The sequence below is a fragment of the Leptopilina heterotoma genome, unplaced genomic scaffold, assembly GCF_015476425.1.
Source record: "Leptopilina heterotoma isolate Lh14 unplaced genomic scaffold, ASM1547642v1 Lhet_362, whole genome shotgun sequence".
In the NCBI taxonomy this organism is placed as follows: domain Eukaryota; kingdom Metazoa; phylum Arthropoda; class Insecta; order Hymenoptera; family Figitidae; genus Leptopilina; species Leptopilina heterotoma.
In genome coordinates this window covers 8627-26775 of record NW_025111043.1, presented here as the reverse complement: position 1 = coordinate 26775, position 18149 = coordinate 8627, and the positions used below count along the sequence as shown (strand labels likewise).

General features: G+C 27.9%; 1 protein-coding gene across 1 annotated transcript in view; it reads right to left on the bottom strand.

Annotated features, from left to right (window-relative positions):
• LOC122505668 (receptor-type tyrosine-protein phosphatase U) overlaps window positions 1-13186 on the bottom strand; it is a 592942-nt gene extending 579756 nt beyond the window's left edge. Inside the window, exon 1 of the mRNA XM_043617444.1 lies at window positions 12409-13186. The gene's annotated coding sequence lies outside the window, so the exon portion shown is untranslated. The remainder of the gene's footprint in view (window positions 1-12408) is intronic.
• Window positions 13187-18149: the final 4963 nt, after the last annotated feature.

Here is an 18149-nt window from a genome sequence, read left to right as displayed (position 1 = left end):
TCTCTCCAGCGAGAAGAACCTACAGTCAGGGACGAGCCAGTGGTGGTTTGGTAATAGCGTTTAACACTGATTTATATAATGTATCGGTAATTTCTTTAGATTTCAATTATATATTTGTTAAAGTCAATCGTTTGTCGTTAGTTGAGTGTTATATTTTGGGTTTAATATATATTTCTCCAGTTGAAGATCTGGATGTATTTTTAGATAATCTCAATTTAATTCTTATCAATTTGACAAATGATTTTCCAAATACTCCTGTTATTTTGGGGGGAGGTTTCAACTGCAGGGTGGCTGATTTAAATCAGCTTAGCCCTGACTTTTTTAATTTTGTAAATTTTTTGACTCCAGATAGATCTTCCTTCGATAAAGTTGTGAACTCTAGGGGTAAAACGGTTACAAATTATTTAGAGGCGCATGATTTTGTTTTGTTGAATGGTCGTACTTTCAGTGATTCGCCTGCGAACTTCACATTTTCGTCTCCACAGGGAACCAGCATTGTTGATCTGGTTTGGGGTTCTTCGGAAGCCCTTCCTATTATCCGGGACCTGCAGATTTTGCAATTGACTACTCTTTCAGATCATTTTCCTCTTTTTGTTAGTTTGACTTTTCCAATGTTTTCTCCGACATCAGATGTTTCTATAAAATTGCATTTTGATCCTAATAAAGCGGAACTCTTCTCTTCTTCCATGTCATGGAGGAAGGAAGTGGGGGACTTATCGGGTGATATTGATTACCTTAATAATAATATTATATCTACAGTTAAAGAGGTTGCCCTGGGGACGGAAATGTGGAAGTATTCTGGCGCTGGTGTTGGTTTGAGTCGCAAACCGTGGATGGATTCCGAATGTAAAGATGCTACAAAGAGTTACTGCGATGTTAAATGATTGTAAGAGAAATAATTTTTCTAATATTTCTAAGGAACTATTTCATAAAGAGAAAAAGAATTATAAGAAAATTTTAAAAGTTAAAGAAAAAAATTATATTTCAGCTAGAATCGAAGCAGTTAACAATTGTAAGAATGCGTCTCAGTTTTGGAAGGCCATTAACTCCAGTCGTCCTAAAGCTTTTTTTCATTCTTGTATTGATGATGCGTCGTGGGTTCAATATCTGGAAGACTGTTTCCCGAGTATCCCTTTCCCTTTGAACTGTAAATTTTTAAATCGCTTTGTTTCCTTGTTAGATGACGAAATTTCAACGTATGAGCTAATGAAGAGTCTTGCCAAATGTAAAAATGGGAAGGCCCCTGGACTTGACGGCATTAATTATAATTTTTTCAAACATTTACCGCAGAATTGGATTCTGTATTTAAACAATCTTTTTAATAATATAATGAAATCCGAAAAAGTCCCTAAGATTTGGGGTCAGCTAACTACTTCAATGTTATTTAAAAAGGGTGATCCAAAAAACCCTGATAATTTCAGGCCGATCACCCTTGTAAATTGTGTGGTTAAAATCTTTACTCAGATTCTGGGCGATAGACTTAGACAGTGGACGGAGGAGCACAATCTGATACCGGAGTCTCAGGCTGGGTTTAGAAGCGGTAGAGGTTGTTTAGACAACCTATTCAATCTCTCCGCAATTATTCAGATCCATCTGAGTTCTCCGAGATCGGTTGTGTATGCCGCCTTCATAGATTTCAAAGGGGCTTTCCCATCGGTCTCTCATGTTAAGCTTTGGAACAAATTATTTGCCTTGGGACTCAGCTCCAAGTTTATTAATATTTTGAAGAGTTTTTATTCATACGCTCATACATGTATCAAAACTATGCGTGGTTATACTGAAAGTGTTAAAGTCACTCAAGGTGTATTGCAGGGAGAGGTCCTGAGTCCCTTTTTATTTCTTCTTTTCATTTCTGACATGGAAAAATTTTTTATGGATCGGGGTTGCCGTGGACTCTCTATAAGCAAAACAACTGAAGTGCTTATGTTGGGTTATGCGGATGATTATGTGTTATTATCTCATTCGCCCCTTGAATTGCAAAACAAACTTAAAGCACTTAACATGTACTGCGAATCGAACAGCCTGATAGTCAATACCAACAAAACAAAGATTGTGATTTTCACTAATTCCCCCAACTCATCTGCAAATAAATTTAAATCTTTCAAGTTTGGAGAGGAGGATATTGAGGTGACAAACGAGTATGTGTATCTTGGTATAACTTTTAATAGATTTAGTTCTTTCACTCCTGCCGCGAGAAGAGCAGTTAGCGCTGCAAATACCGCTGTTGGTTCGGTGCTTAAAACAATACAGACTGCCAAGCTGGACTCTTGGGAGTGCTGCATGAAGCTTTTCCAGAGTCTAGCGGTCAGTGTGTTGTCATACGGTTGTGTGGTTTGGGAACTCTGCCATTTGGAGCAGATTGAGAGGGTTCAACTTTCTTTTATAAAAGGACTGCTTTACCTTCTGATCTGTACTCCCAATTACGCGATTAGGTTGGAATCGTCTTAGTTTATCTAAAAGCCTATATATCTTCCCTAGTATTTCTTTACGGAAGGGTACGCAAGGTTATCTGCTCACTCGTATGCCTTTATATTTTAAGAGAATTTTAGCCCAAATCAGACTCATTAATAGGAATGTTTGTAGAATTGTCTTGAAACACAAAAAATATGTTTTTCTCCATGATACGATCTGCTCGTCTTGTGGCCTTGACTATGAATCTATTTATCATATTTCTATAACTTGTCCAGCTTACAAGCATTTGTTTGTTGGTGTTGGCTGCCGGGTTGGTATTGATTTCTCCTCAACTGAGGATTTTCTTGCGGCTCTGGAGTCTAATGACCGAAAATTTTTAAAGTCTTTCGTTAATATGTTTGTCTGGATTTTGAATGATAGATTGCGGCTTTAGTCTTTACTCGGTTTGTAAGGATATTTGCGATGGCTAAAATGTGTAACTCCCTTGTATTCACGGTTGTGATAAGACAATGTAATAAATAAATAATAATTTAAAACAATGTAATTTTTAATCAACTTGAAACAAATATTTACTTATGTTAACCTTCGTATTTTCTTGAATCAAGATTATATGAGCATTGAATTAAGTAAAAACTTTTTTAAAGGAAACAAAAGAATGCACTCTAAATCTGAATCAGTGAAATTTTCACTGTTTCAGATTTAGAGTGTGATTTGATTCAAGAATTTTATGACTAATTCAACTTAAAAAATAAATTTTTTAATTCAAGAGAAATATAATAATTATTTTAAGAAATTAAATGTTCTTGAAACGGTGAAACATGGTAATATAGAAGTGCTTTAAGTACACGGAGAGAGAATATATATATTAAATCTTGTAAAAGTATTTTACAAATTGGGGAAAAAGTGCGACAAAGCGAAATTTTGATATAAAAAATACTAAATATAAAAAAAACTGATGTGAAATTTAGTATAATTATATCAAATATTCAGAATATTAATTAAATTCTAATGTAACTTTACTAAATTTCACATCAGTTTTTTTAAAATTTAGTATTTTTTATATCCATATTTCGCTTTGTCGCACTTTTTCCCCAGTTTGTAAAATATTTTTACAAAATTTAATAAAGATTCTCTCTCCGTGTACAAGAAATGATTATATTAATTAATATTTCTTTGAAACAAAATAATTTTTAATTGAGCTGAAACAATTATTAACTTGTATTAATCTTCATATTTTCTTAGCTCAAGACTATGGGTGTTAGATTAAGTAAAATCTTGTTTTAAAGGAATTAAAAAAATGATTTAATTCAAAATCTTACACTTAATTGAATTGAATAAATAAAATATTTCATTACAGAAAATATAACATTCTCGCAAGAAATTAATGTTTTTGAAACATGAGAATATAGAAATGCTTCAAGTAAAAGAAATGCTTAGATTAATTAATATTTCTTTGAAACAAAATAATTTTTAATTGAGTTGAAACAATTATTAACTTATATTAATCTTCCCATTTTCTTGGCTCAAGACTGTGGGTGTTGGATGAAATAAATAGTTGCTTTGAAGGAAATAAAAAAATGATTTGACTCAAGATACCAAATGACTCAAGGTAAATTACTTGACGTGAGAACATAATATTCTTGATTCAATACTTTTTCGGGACTTGGCGCATGTAAAACAGTTCGTTTGAAACAGTAAGATATTTACTTAAGTGAAACCCATATTTTCTTATTTCAATAACTTTGCCCAATACTCAAAATTACTTGACACAAGAAAATAAATTTCCTTCAATAAGAAAATATGGGTTTGTTTCAAGTAAATTAGATCAAGAAAATGCATTTACTTGATTCAATGAACTTTTTTTTTCAGTGTAGGTTTAATTGAAGGCGTTACTGAAATCACTAGCACGTCAGGTTGAGAAGAAGAAACTTTTGAAAACACTCAAAACACAATTTTGGGGGCCTTTACCCCACTTTTCTTAAAATCCTGACGTGATAGACAATCTTGGGTACCGGGATCGGGTTCAGAGGACAAAATTACATTTTTTAATGAATTTTTTCTACTTTTAATAAAGTGTTATCAATAGTACGAAAATTGTAAACATCAAAATTTTACTCATAGATTTTGAGGAAATATATTAATTGTAATTATAAAATAAATGTTTAATAAACACTATGAGAAAATTCTCACACTGTTAACGAAAGATTAAAACAAATATATACGAAAATTCAAAATTTCGAGTGTATTAAAAATATTTGACCATTGTTGGTATCATTTTGGCAAGACTCCCAAGAATTCGTAAATTGTAAACATTAAAAATTGGCTTATTGTTTACAAAATTTTGGCAAGAATTCAAAAATTAGGGCAATGGTTATTCAAAATTTGTCCATGTTTGGAACTACTATTAAGAAAAATGTTACAATTTTGTTTACATTACGTAACAATTTTTCTCTTGATTTTGTAATATTAATTTACAAGAAATACATAACTGAAAAAATGTAAAATTTTACTAGTTGAATTAATTAACTAAAAGTTAATTTGCTAAATAGTTTGTTATTGTTAACTAGAAGGTTTGTAGAATTTTACTATTTAAATCAGTGACTCAATTTTTTCTACCGTATTAGCTATTTTTAATTAATTTAAATTTAAAGAATACCTACAATTTTGCAACAAAAATAATGGAAATTAGACTAATTTTTATTACCGCTGAATTGAAAAATATTTTTATCACATTAATTATTTAATCGAATTTTCTATAAAAATTCTTAAATTTATCCAAAAGTTTTTATGAAACAAAAAATTTCGATTGAAATGATAAAAATAAAAAATTGAGAATTTAATCAAATATTCAGGAAACTAATCCCGTTGGCAAAAATTCAACTTTTATGTATATATAGTAAATAGATTTTATAATAAATAGAAATTAAATTATTACATTATCATTAGGGGAGAGTGGTCCTAAGTTGGCCGCCTAAGCTAATTGATCGAAAATATAAGGTCATTTGGGTAAATGTAAACAAGAGATAAATGTAAACAGTTAATTTTTCAGATTAATTTAAAGATTTAAAATTAAGTAAGACTACAATATTTTAACCTCATCTCACATATGTAAGAAGTTCTGAGTATTAACAATACTTTATTTTGACAAATGACAGGGCCGTACTCCAAGTTACCTCTTAATACATAAAAGATAGAAAATCAATGTTTCACTGTTTTTGTATTTTGACTCGTATTTGCATAAAAATAAACTAAAATTCAAACAAAAATTTATAATTATTCCTAATAAATGCTACAACAAAAAATGACTTTGACTTTTGAAATATTAAAATTTAGTTAATAAATATAATAAACTGTTAACATTTACCCCAAGAATTTAAAAACTTTGGGTAAATGTAAACAAAATTTGAACTGAATTTTAAAATAATATAAAATTGAATGAAATTGGTTCTATTTCAGAATAACACTTTTTGGCAATGTAAAATTACAAAGAAACCATCAAAAACTTGATTTTCTATAATAAAAACATAAATTTTGAATATAATTAAAAAATATCTTAGTAAGAAAATGAATTTTTTAAGAAAGATAAGGAAATATACTTTAATAGTAAAATGTTCCTTAAAAAGAAGTTTTGAATTTTTATCGTTAGACTTTTATTTTGTGACGAATTAATAAAATAAGAGACAAATTGAAAAAAAATTCTAAAGACACTGTTTTGAACTGACACAACAAACAGTTTTAAAAACCTTTTTATACTATATATTTTGTGTTTCCTTATTAAAATCCTTAATGTTTTAAAGAAAAAGAGTTATTTAATATTTTTACAAGAATACAGAATATTGACAATTAATATTAACTTTATAATTAAGTAAACTTTTGTGAGAAAAAATTTTATGAATAAAGAAAGTTTGTCTCCGATGGTTTAAAAACTTAAACATTTCGCGAATTAATTGACAATTTTTTAACGAGATTCTTTTTCAAGTCTGCACACTGAAGACGGTAAATTAAAATATTTTTTTATTCACTTTCTTTTACTAAAAACTTGGCATTACAAGATCTTTAATTAATATAGTATAAAATTCAAGGATATTTTTTAAAACAGAAAACTGGAGGTGCAATTTAAAAAAAAGTCAAAATTTTTTTTTAAAATTTCAAAATTATTAAAAAAATGTTTGCACTTTTTTTCTTGATTATTTAAATTATTTCAGTAAAATCGTTTAAGAGATTTTTTGAGAAAAACGAGTTTTTTGAATTGACCATTCAAGTATTACGTAAGCATTTTAGGGGGAGGGGTGGTCTATTAGAAAAAATGGTGCTAATGCATATAAAAAAGGTTGGAGGACAAAAGTTCCAAAAAAAAAGTTCCAGAGAAAAAAAAGTTCCAATAATTCTTTGTTCCAAAGTCCAAAAGTTCCAATAATTCTTTCTTCCAAAAGCCAAAAGTTCCAATTATTTTTATTTCTAAATATCAAAATGTCCAACATTTTTTGTAAAATTCAAACTACGAGTTTAAAAACTTTTTTAAGCTGCATTCACTGCATTTTAATATTTTGTTTACATGTTGCTATAATATAACCATTTAATTTAACCTTTTAATTTTCTTCTGTTTCTTATGTGATTTTCGATTTTGTAATATCTTTTTATTATTTGCATTATTTATTTATATGTATTAAATTTTTATATTTATTTCAAAATATGTGCCAGGGAAAGTTAAAAGGGACCTACGGTCCGAAAAAAAGGTTTCGAGAAAAACGACTTCAAAGTAACGAGTGTCAAACTCGTTAATTAATAATTCATTTTTAGAAAAGTTCTTCAGATTTGATTTTTTTGTACTTTTTTTTGACAAAGCTTCTAAAAAAAAAAAAAAAAAAAAAAAGTAAATAAAAAAAAAAAAAAGTAAGTATTTAAATTTTTAAAATCACTGAGTTTTAAAAATCATATTAACAGGTTGCAGGAAAAATAAACTACATTCGAAGAGAATTTAGAAAAAGGATTCGAAACTTTCATCGATAGTCGCGGAAAATGAAAAATTCGGCCGACCAATGAAAAAAAAAATTCTTTCAGTTCTTATTTATTTTATTCTTATTATGCCTTATATTTAATTACGCTCGTACATTTATACATAATCACGACACTATCACATGTAATCGAACACTATTTAAACACTAATTTCCTAAATCAAACTAAATAACTAACACTAACACGCATATTACCCTACGCTATCGCAGTTTCGCACGCTACAAATCTACTTTTCATCGTCCTTATATATTAAATGAAACATTTCTTTACCGCTTGCGAGAAAAAGTGCAATATTTTGAAAATTATAAATCTCAAATATTTCTGCTCATCATATTCTAGAATTTTAAAGAGTATTTCAGTATGCGTTAAGGACTATTTTACACACGGAAAAAATAAGTTCAGCAGATTTTACGAAACTAATTTCGCACTAGCGGATATTTAAGATTCCTTGACGAAGTTTTTCAAAAACCCAGAAACTTTCACTACTTTAAGCAGAACAATTTTCGAGAAACTGCAACCAGTGTTGTAATTTATAAAACAAGCTTGAATGTAGAAATGTTTCGTATTTTCTGGTGAACATTTTATCGGAAAATGGTAAAAATGTTTCGTGCAATCTAAAAACGCGTGGTTTGAGTTTCCACTTCGCTGTCTATCGTGAATTCTCGAACAAAGTTTCGTAAAATTCTATACGGGGTGTACCAAAAGTCGCGTTATAAATAGATATGTTGAAGCTTGTCTCGTCGCGTCGGTATTAACTTGTCTGCTGTATATAGATATAATATGTGGAAGGAAAAAGAGAACTGCTTTACCTGCCGGTAACATTTGGATAATTGTTTTCTTTTACGTATTTCACATTTCATTGTTCCAAATTCGTAACATTTTTTATGTGCTTTTGTAATCCAAACTTTTAATTATTATTAATTTCTTTTAATTTACAGTCCAATAAATTTTATAGTTTATCATAATATTTACCGATGACAATATATATATTAATTTCTCAAGTTTTAACTGTTATTACTTCAAATTTTAGACAATTTAATATAAACATTTTTTGAGTTTGAATGTAATTTTGAAAATTTTTTGTCAATTTATTTATAATTTAAAATTAAGAATAAAATTATTTTCTAAAAATTGAAAAATTTTATAGAGATTTTATAACTAATTATAATCAAAAAATGTTATTTTAAAAACCATAAAATATTTTGTATAACTTTTAAAAAAATGATTTTTTTAAAAATTAATATTCAGTATATTGACATTTCTCACAAGCGCAGTTTTAATCTCCTCAGTTAGTATATAAAGAAACTCAATTCTTTCATCTACAAGTGCGAGTTATATTGTATGTGCGTTGCGTCAGAATTCGTTTATATGTATGCGTATTTCCGTTAAGTTAGTGTCAGAATAAAATAAGCCAATCCAAGCGAACCATTGCGTTGTAGAGTGCAGTCACATGTGTCGAACCAATCATCTATCTCCTATAGAAGACGAGAAAAAATGGTCTTGAGAGCTCATTGGTACATTAAGAAATTCTTTTTTCTGCTTTATTCGTTTTTTTCTCCGTGAATATTTTTTTCCGTGGCGCATGCGCTTCAGGCTAAACATTTTACAAAACTCTTGAATTAGAACGTCCAACCGATCATTTGTGAATTCCATAGAATTTTTTTTGAGTTTTCGAGAAACGCAGTCATCATATATTACTATTGATTCTGTTTTATCTTATACTAAACTCCTCTCCGTATCCGCTATTCCAAAATTAGTTTCGTAAAATGTACTAAATTAATTTTTTCCGTGCACTTATTTCCATTTTATTATTTTTAATTTATCACATGTATAGAAGAATTATTATATTTAATGAAAATAATAATTAAACCAAACAAATTTTTTTCTGTTAATTACTATAAAAACTTCTTTAACGATTAATAATTATATTTTATATTACTGTATGTTATTATGTTTTTAATTATTTTGAATAATATGATTTGATATATTATATATTATTATAATAATCAATAATAAATTATAATAATTCATAATAAACAATCCTAAAAATTTTGAATATAAAATATGTAAATAAATATTAAAATATAATTCTACAATTTCTATAAATTTATAATGTGCGTATTAAAAATATTATTTACAATTTAATTATAATGAAATAAGCTCGAGAGTGATTATATTTTTTGATGAAACAAAATATTCATTTAAAGTTGGTATTAAATTGTCACAAATTATTTTAAATTTCTTACCGGATTTTCAAACTCCTCCATCGTAAAGGTGTGCGATACCAATGAAAATAAAAATAGTCACTTTCTCATTGAAAAGTAATGATACCTGTACAAACTGTTTTATTTTTTATAATTTTGTTATTTAATAATTGATTTGAAATCGCTAAGAAAAAAATAAAAAAAATAAATAAAAAATAAATAAAGAAAAATAAAAAAAAAATAAAAATAAGAAAAAAATAAATAAAAATAAAATAAATAAAAATAAAAAATACGTAAACAAAGTCAGTCAAAATTATTTCACGTGACGTTTACTGCCTGAGAGTTTGCGCATCATTTTCCGCGACTCGTCGACGAAAATTTCTATCAAAGTGTTACAATAATTCTACGACTATTTTCCGCTACTAGGTTTATAAAAAGTCCTCAACTTTTTTCAGAGAATTTCTGCTAAAAGCGAAGAGTATTTCAAAAAGTCCGTGAAGTTTTTTTTCATATCCGAGAGTCTTCAATTAGTAGCTGAAAACTTCAGCGACTAATTTTTTGCGTGCAGTAATTTATACTCTTATTGGTAGCAATATAAGGTACCAATATGAGCTTAATACATTTCTTGCAAGAACTGAGAAACAAATCAAGAAAATGCATATATAGTTAATCAAACATTAATTTGGTTCAACTAAAAATTTGCTTCAGATGACTGAATTCTTTCTTTGAATGCAAAATTTATTTAATTGGAACAAATGTATATTTACATGAAATGAATGTGTTTATTTAGGTTAAACAAACTTTATTCAAAATAACCTAAACCTACACTGAGAAAACTGGAGAGTCAAATTCAGAGGTTCAAAAAGTGTATGTTTCCTTTGCTTATGAAGAGAGTTAAATATAGTCCTTCTAAAATAAATTTTGAATTGATAATGGAAATCTACTTGTATATTCTCTCCCATTATATCTGAGGGTTAAAAGTTGCGCAGAAAGTGTGTACGATCTGATGCGCGCGAAATTATTTTTCTGACATTTTATGTATTTAATTTAGGGGTTAGGTTGCCATATTTATTCATTTCGCGCCGGATAAGGAAGGGATTTCTCAAGATGGTTAATTTGTCCCTCTGTTATAAATTTTTGTTATAATCCCTCTGTTATAATTTGTTTTAATCTAGATAATAATTTTCTTAAAAATATGCAAATAAAGTGAAATTGAACGCTCGAAACTTCAGAAATATAAAAATTTTAACTAACTTTAGCTAATTTTTTATCTAAACAGTTAGTGAAAATAACTAATTATAAGAGTACAGAACAGAAAAGTAATTAGTATTTCAATCAGTTACTGACTTTTGACAAAATCTGCTTAACATTTTAAAGGTGTTTTGAATAATTTGCTCTTTCAAACCTCTGAATTTGACTCTCCAGTTTTCTCAGTGTAGGTTTAGGTTATTTTGAATAAAGTTTGTTTAACCTAAATAAACACATTCATTTCATGTAAATATACATTTGTTCCAATTAAATAAATTTTGCATTCAAAGAAAGAATTCAGTCATCTGAAGCAAATTTTTAGTTGAACCAAATTAATGTTTGATTAACTATATATGCATTTTCTTGATTTGTTTCTCAGTTCTTGCAAGAAATGTATTAAGCTCATATTGGTACCTTATATTGCTACCAATAAGAGTATAAATTACTGCAAGTTTCAACCCCCTATTCGACTTTCTTTGAGAGTTATGGAGGGGGAAAGAGAAATAAAAAACTTTATGCTAAGAATTCAGAAGTTTTTAAAAAATTGTTCTGGTAATCACAGAAATCTGGATATTTTAAATGAATATGTCGAATAGTACAAAAAGATTTGTATAATTTTAGAAAATTTATTTTTCTTGTAGTTTAATGCGTTTGTTTAATTCATTTATTTCAAGTGTTATCTATTTACTGTCTTCTAAATTTGGATGAATAAAAATAACTAATTTAATAACAAACAAGAAATCATTTATTTATGTAAATAAAAAGAGTAGTTTTAATATTTTTGTATTATGAGATTTTAGAAAAAAATAGTAAAAATATTTCTTTTTTAAATTAGTGGATAATTTTTTCCTGACTACAAATTGCACTTAGCAATAAATGAATTCACTTATTGCTAAGTGAAATTTGTATTCATGGAAAAATTAAAAATTAAATAAACTTTAGGTTCAGTTAAATAAATTTTTAATTCGAAGAGAGATATTGGTCACGTGATGCAAATTTTCAATTAAGTCAAACAAATCCTACCATATTATTTATTTGTCTCAAATAAATTTTACTTATAGAACAAATAAATAATTTAGTAGGTTCTGTGACAAATGTACTTTTACTTGACTCAAATAAATTATATCGCTTTTAAATAAAAAATTTCTCTGGTTCTATAGCAATGCACTTATTTGGTTGATTCAATTAAAATTAATTGATTCAACCAAAAACAAGATATATTTGATTCAAAATATATTAAACGTTTTTATTTGTTTAAAGTAAATTTTATTTCTGCTGAATTATTACTTAAAATAAATAAATAATTTAGTAGACTCTAAGAGAAAGTAATATACTTTAATTTCACTAAAATAATTTTTACTTATTTAAAATAAAATTCCCGCTGTAAAATTTTTCTCTGGGTGTTTTTATCTCAAAATGTTACTTCTTTTAGTTACAAAGTTACTAGTAGAAATTTTTAGAAAATACTTCTGATGAAGTTCCCCTCCAGAGTCATTGAAAATTTAATAAGAATTACAATGTCACATACCGTGGTGAAGGTGAATCAGTGCGATGTGAATCAAGTAATAATCACCAACACAAACCTCTCATAAGGACCACACACAGTAAAGAACTTTTAATACATTGGTTAATTTTTGCTTACAGAAAAATTCACCAAACACCGGCAAGACGGTGGATATTGTCACGAAAACAACGGCTGCCGGTCGGATTTAGATGGTTTTTGTGGCGGGGGTCAAGGGGTTATGAGAGAACACTGGGAGGGAGGGTTGGTTGACAATCTTGGAAATGGGATAATGGCGCGAAAATTAAAAGCTGTAAAGAATAGTTTTTTTTAACTTTTGTAACGTATAGAGTCGCGAATTGACACGAGCAAATAATAAGGTAACAAATTCAGCCAGCGACGTCGACAATAGCGAGTGAAACGACGATATATAAACCGGAAAATGAATATATAAACGTCGCGAGGTTTCAACGTCGACGACGACGGATATAGTAACGTTGACGATCGGATGGTCGGTGGGAGACTGGCTCGAGTCAACGAGTGTTGGTTTTGGAGTCGCTGAGGATGCTGGGTGGGTGGCCGAGGGAGGCAAGAGTGAAAGGCGAGTGTAAACGTGCAAGTGAGACGGAAGGAGGTAGTGAAAAAGAGAGAAGGAAGTACTCGAACAGCGTCGGCGTCGACGTTGCCGTCGCTCCTTGGCGAGGGCGTGGCCGCAGATTCCGAGGACACTCGCAACTGTCAAATCTTCTTCTCTCGTATCTCACTCTTTTCATCTATAGTTTGTATAGCATTAGACATTTTTTTTCTTCAGAGGTTAAGGTCCGATGATAAAACTCTATCCTCTCTTTTCTTCTGCTAATTATCTTTGTTGGAAAAAATTACTAAAAACAAATATTTAGAAAAAACAAAATTTCGTTCGTCGAAATAGTTTCATCAAGTGCGATTTTTTGTAGAAATAACACAAATGTTTTAATTTCTTTCAAGCAAAACTTTTTTTGGGAATAATTCTTTCCTTTATTATGTACATTTGGTTTCTTCAACATTTTTATGATAATGAAAAAATCTAAACTTTGTGTCTGTTTGTCGACTACACCGGCACACAAAAAAAAATTTGGATTGCCAGGACTGCCATGTGGTAGGTTTTCTTCCTTAAGGTGTGTCCAAAGAGAAAACGGAAACATGTAATCTGAAATCGAAAATTCCTTATAGCAAAGAAATTACATTTAAAATTTATTACACTAATTATTTGTATGATTAAGAAAGAGCTTAGGGGGTTAAGTGTGCAAAAACTGCCCCCGCATCTATTTTTCTCAAATTTGGCCCATATATTTACTATCCATATGACTATAACTTTCTGCAATTTTGAACTCAAAATTCGCTTTTTTTAAGGAATTATGGAGGGGGAACGAAAAATCAAAAAACTTATTTTTCTCGAAAACTACTGAATCGATTTTAATGAAATTTCGATATGTTTCAAATGTAGACAAGACAATTCTAGAAAAAAAAGTCAAAATTTTGAAATTTTCAAAAATTTTCTTTGAGGGTTAGTTTTAAAGTGACCACTGTAATTTTTATAGAAAATAGTACCATTTAATGTCTTCTTTAGCATATTATATTTTTTCCAAATTTTTAAAAAATACAGTTTTTGAGTAAAATGTCAAAAACCATGGTCATGCTATTTGTCACGTACGGTAGGGGAGACTTGGGTAAACCCGCTCACTAGCGATTTGACGCTATGAACTCAACTTAAAATAGAAATATTGATACTGTGAATAGTACTTAACATTCAACTTGTATTAACAAACTTTCGTTTAGTTTCATAAATTCAACATAGAATCAGAGGCAATCAAATGTTTTCAAAGGTGTCAGACAAAAAACGTTTTTCGGATTTTTGAGTTTTTCGATCATTATTTTTGAGTCTTAATTTATTTGGCAAATTTTTTTTGTTGCTATTGGATGTCCTTCTTCGAAGTATGTACATATATAGTTTTGTCTTATTTCAAAAAGATTTAATTAAATTTATTCTGAAATGTGAGGAATACACTCGGGGTAAAGTCGGGGTAAAGCTGCTTACTTTGTTTTAAATTTAAAATTTAGAATAAAATTTTTTCACGTATTATATTTTAACAATAACTAAATTTATGACTTGTTAAAACCAAAATTGTAAATCCATAGCTGTAATTCATAAAACCTATATTCATTATTTATTAAACCAATTTGTTGTTTATAGAATTGTTTATAGAATTCATAGTTTATCAATAATAAATCGTCATTTTCTACTCATTTCGTTATTTATCTTTAATTATGTTTAATTAGAAACTTAAAAAGAGAAAATAAAAAGGAAAACAAAATTTTCAAAAAAAAATACATTTTTTGCCATTACCCAATTTGTGGGGTATTAGGAGCTTTCACTTGAAATTTTAAATTTTTTTATTTTTTAGGAATATTTTTTGTTTTCTAATAGAAAAAAGTGTTAATACTTACAATGAAGCCAAAACTTTAGACTTAGAATAACTTTTTTCCTAAATTATAATGTAATACAAAATTTTTGAAAAAAATTAAATTTTTCATTTTTTCCACCAAATATTATTTTTTAATTAAAAGTTTGTTCATAAGTTGTTTGACAATATGCGTCCGGATTTGGACCTTTTTTCTCTAATCAGTTGGCATTTTTGAGATGTTTAGTGCAATACACAGTGAATTTGCGATAATACTCTAATATTTATTTTATTTTTTTTTCTATACACACTTTCTGTATTCCTCAGTAACCCATTTATGGTCTTTTGACCGCAGGGACATTGTAAATAAATAAATAAGGTGATATATTTTACAATTTTCAAAGAAATAACGAAAGCCGTAACATAGTAAAGAAAATTTTTTGGGCTGACACTAATTCTCCCATTACCTCACAGAATTTTTACAGGACAAAATTTGAATAAAAAAATAAAAACATAAACAAATTTTATTATTATCTCGATTTTTTTATTGATTACCCGCAAGCTCCCATTACCCCACGCTCCCCTACTTGTATTAAAAAGTTTCTCTAAGTAAAACTAAAAAAGATAAATCAAAAAATCATTTTTATTTTTTAGTAGAAATCATAAGCTTTCAAATGATATAAATTAACTTGGATTTAGAGAATAATTTTCTAGATTTTTACCGATCTGAAAAAAAGTGAGCGGGTTTACCCCAGTCTCCCCTAATGCACATATTATACATATGGGCAATTTCATGTGATTGGGTATAGCCGAATAAGTATTGAAAAAGTGACACAATTATATTTTTCCTATTCATTCCTACCCACTTAAAAATAACTTTTTGAAATTTTTAACTAAAAATTTTGAGTTTTGAGGGGGTTATGAAGGGGGAAAATCGAAAAACGCATTTTTCTCAAAAACTAATGTATGCATTTTAATGAGCTTTGGATATGGGCAATTCTCTGGAACCTTTAACTTTTGACTTGAAAAAAAAAAATTTACTAGCACATTAATAAAAATTTGTGTATAAATTAAAATTAGCATTTAGAATTTATTTTTGCAGTTAAAAATGTAATATTTCGAAGGTCTCATATATTTTTATTCTTTTTTAATAAGACGATTTTTTACAGGTTAAAATCTATTGTTTTCGATTGTTTTGGATTTAAATATTTTGGTTGTCTTTACTTTTTTATAATATTTATTATTTATTTTTTAATATTCTCTATTAGAGTTATATTAAATTTAAATTAAATTGGTCAAATTTAAATAATTTAATAAAAATTAGTGAATTTAATTATTATTTATTTATTTAATTAAATTTATCTTAATTGTAATATTTTTTCTAGATAACCTTAATAATTTCCTTCTATGATGCAAGTTTTTCAAATTGTATTCTGCTTCTTTTTCCCTTTTTTGCTTCCTCATAAGGAAGCTTTGCATTCGTGACGATTTTCAATTTTTCAAAAGAAGGTTATATGGACTCATTTTAATCTATAACATATGTATATTCAATTCTGAGCAAATGTCCAGATGTATGTGTGTGTGTGTGTGTGTATGTGTGTATGTGTGTATGTGTGTATGTGTGTATGTGTGTATGTGTGTGTGTGTATGTCACAAAAATTGTGTACAAATTATCTCAAACAAATTTTGATGGATTGTCTTGAAATTTTGCAGGTTTATTGCAGTCATTAATACCTAAAATCTGACACAAGGATTTTCAAAAATATCTAAAAAAAAAAAATTTTATACAATTTTTTTAAAATTCAAAAAAAATTTTTTTTTGTATTTTTGTAAATAATTTTTTTATCTGTTAATATTTTAATTAATTATTCTCAAAATTACATTCCTGACAAGAAAACGAATCGATTGATGTATACAAAGTATATTTTTTATCAAAATTTATAAAATTAATAGAAATTTTTCTTTTTCACAAAAAATTCAAATTTTGTATTTTTTCATAATTTATTTAATATTAATATTTTTAAATGATTATTCTATCATAAAAAAATAAGCAACTTGCATATGAAATAGAGGTGTGTATTTAATCGAACCGAACATTAATCGACTCGACAACAGAAAATTCGAATCATTTCGAATTGCAAAAGTTTGCAAACCGCAATATAATTACATTTAATTTATGAATATATCTTGCTGCATCAAAAAGAAATTTCCTTAAGAAGAATTAAGAAATTGGGTTTTTCCCGAAAAAATCATTTTTTAAGGCCCAATGATCTTGTCCCGCGGTCTAATAATTATTTTTAGTTTTATACTAATCTGAAAAAAGTATTTCAACAAAAATTGATAGTTAAAAATAGTCAAGGAAGAAATTGTGAATTTTTTCAAAATTAAAAAATTGGGGTTTTCCCGAAAAAATCATTTTTTAAGGCCCAATGATCTTGTCCCGCGGTCTAATAATTATTTTTAGTTTTATACTAATCTGAAAAAAGTATTTCAACAAAAATTGATAGTTAAAATTAGTCAAGGAAGAAATTGTGAATTTTTTCAAAATTTCAAAAATTGGTTTTTTCCAGAAAAAATCATTCTTCAAGGCCCATTGCTCTTGTCCCGCGGTCTAATAATTATTTTTAGTTTGCGACTAATCTGAAAAAAGTATTTTATCAAAAATCGATAGTTAAAAATAGTCAAGGAAGAAAATGTGAATTTTTTCAAAATTAAAAATTTGGTTTTTTCCAGAAAAAATAATTTTTTGAGGCCCAGTGGTCTTGTCCCGCGGTCTAATAAAATTTTTAAGGTTTATACTAATCTGACAAAAGTATTTCAACAAAAATCAATAGTTAAAAATAGTCAAGGAAGAAATTGTGAATTTTTTCAAAATTAAGAAATTGGTTTTTTCCAGAAAAAATCATTTTTTAAGACCCAATGGTCTTGTCCCGCGGTCTAATAAAATTTTTTAGGTATATACTAATCTGAAAAAAGTATTTCATCAAAAATCGATAGTTAAAAATAGTCAAGGAAGAAAATGTGAATTTTTTCAAAATTAAAAAATTGGTTTTTTCTAGAAAAAATAATTTTTTGAGGCCCAGTGGTCTTGTCCCGCGGTCTAATAATTATTTTTAGTTTTATACTAATGTGACAAAAGTATTTCAACAAAAATCGATAGTTAAAAATAGTCAAGGAAAAAATTGTGAATTTTTTCAAACTTAAAAAATTGGGTTTTTCCAGAAAAAATCATTTTTTAAGGCCCAATGGTCTTGTCCCGCGGTCTTATAAAATTTTTTAGGTATATACTAATGTGACAAAAGAATTTCAACAAAAATCAATAGTTAAAAA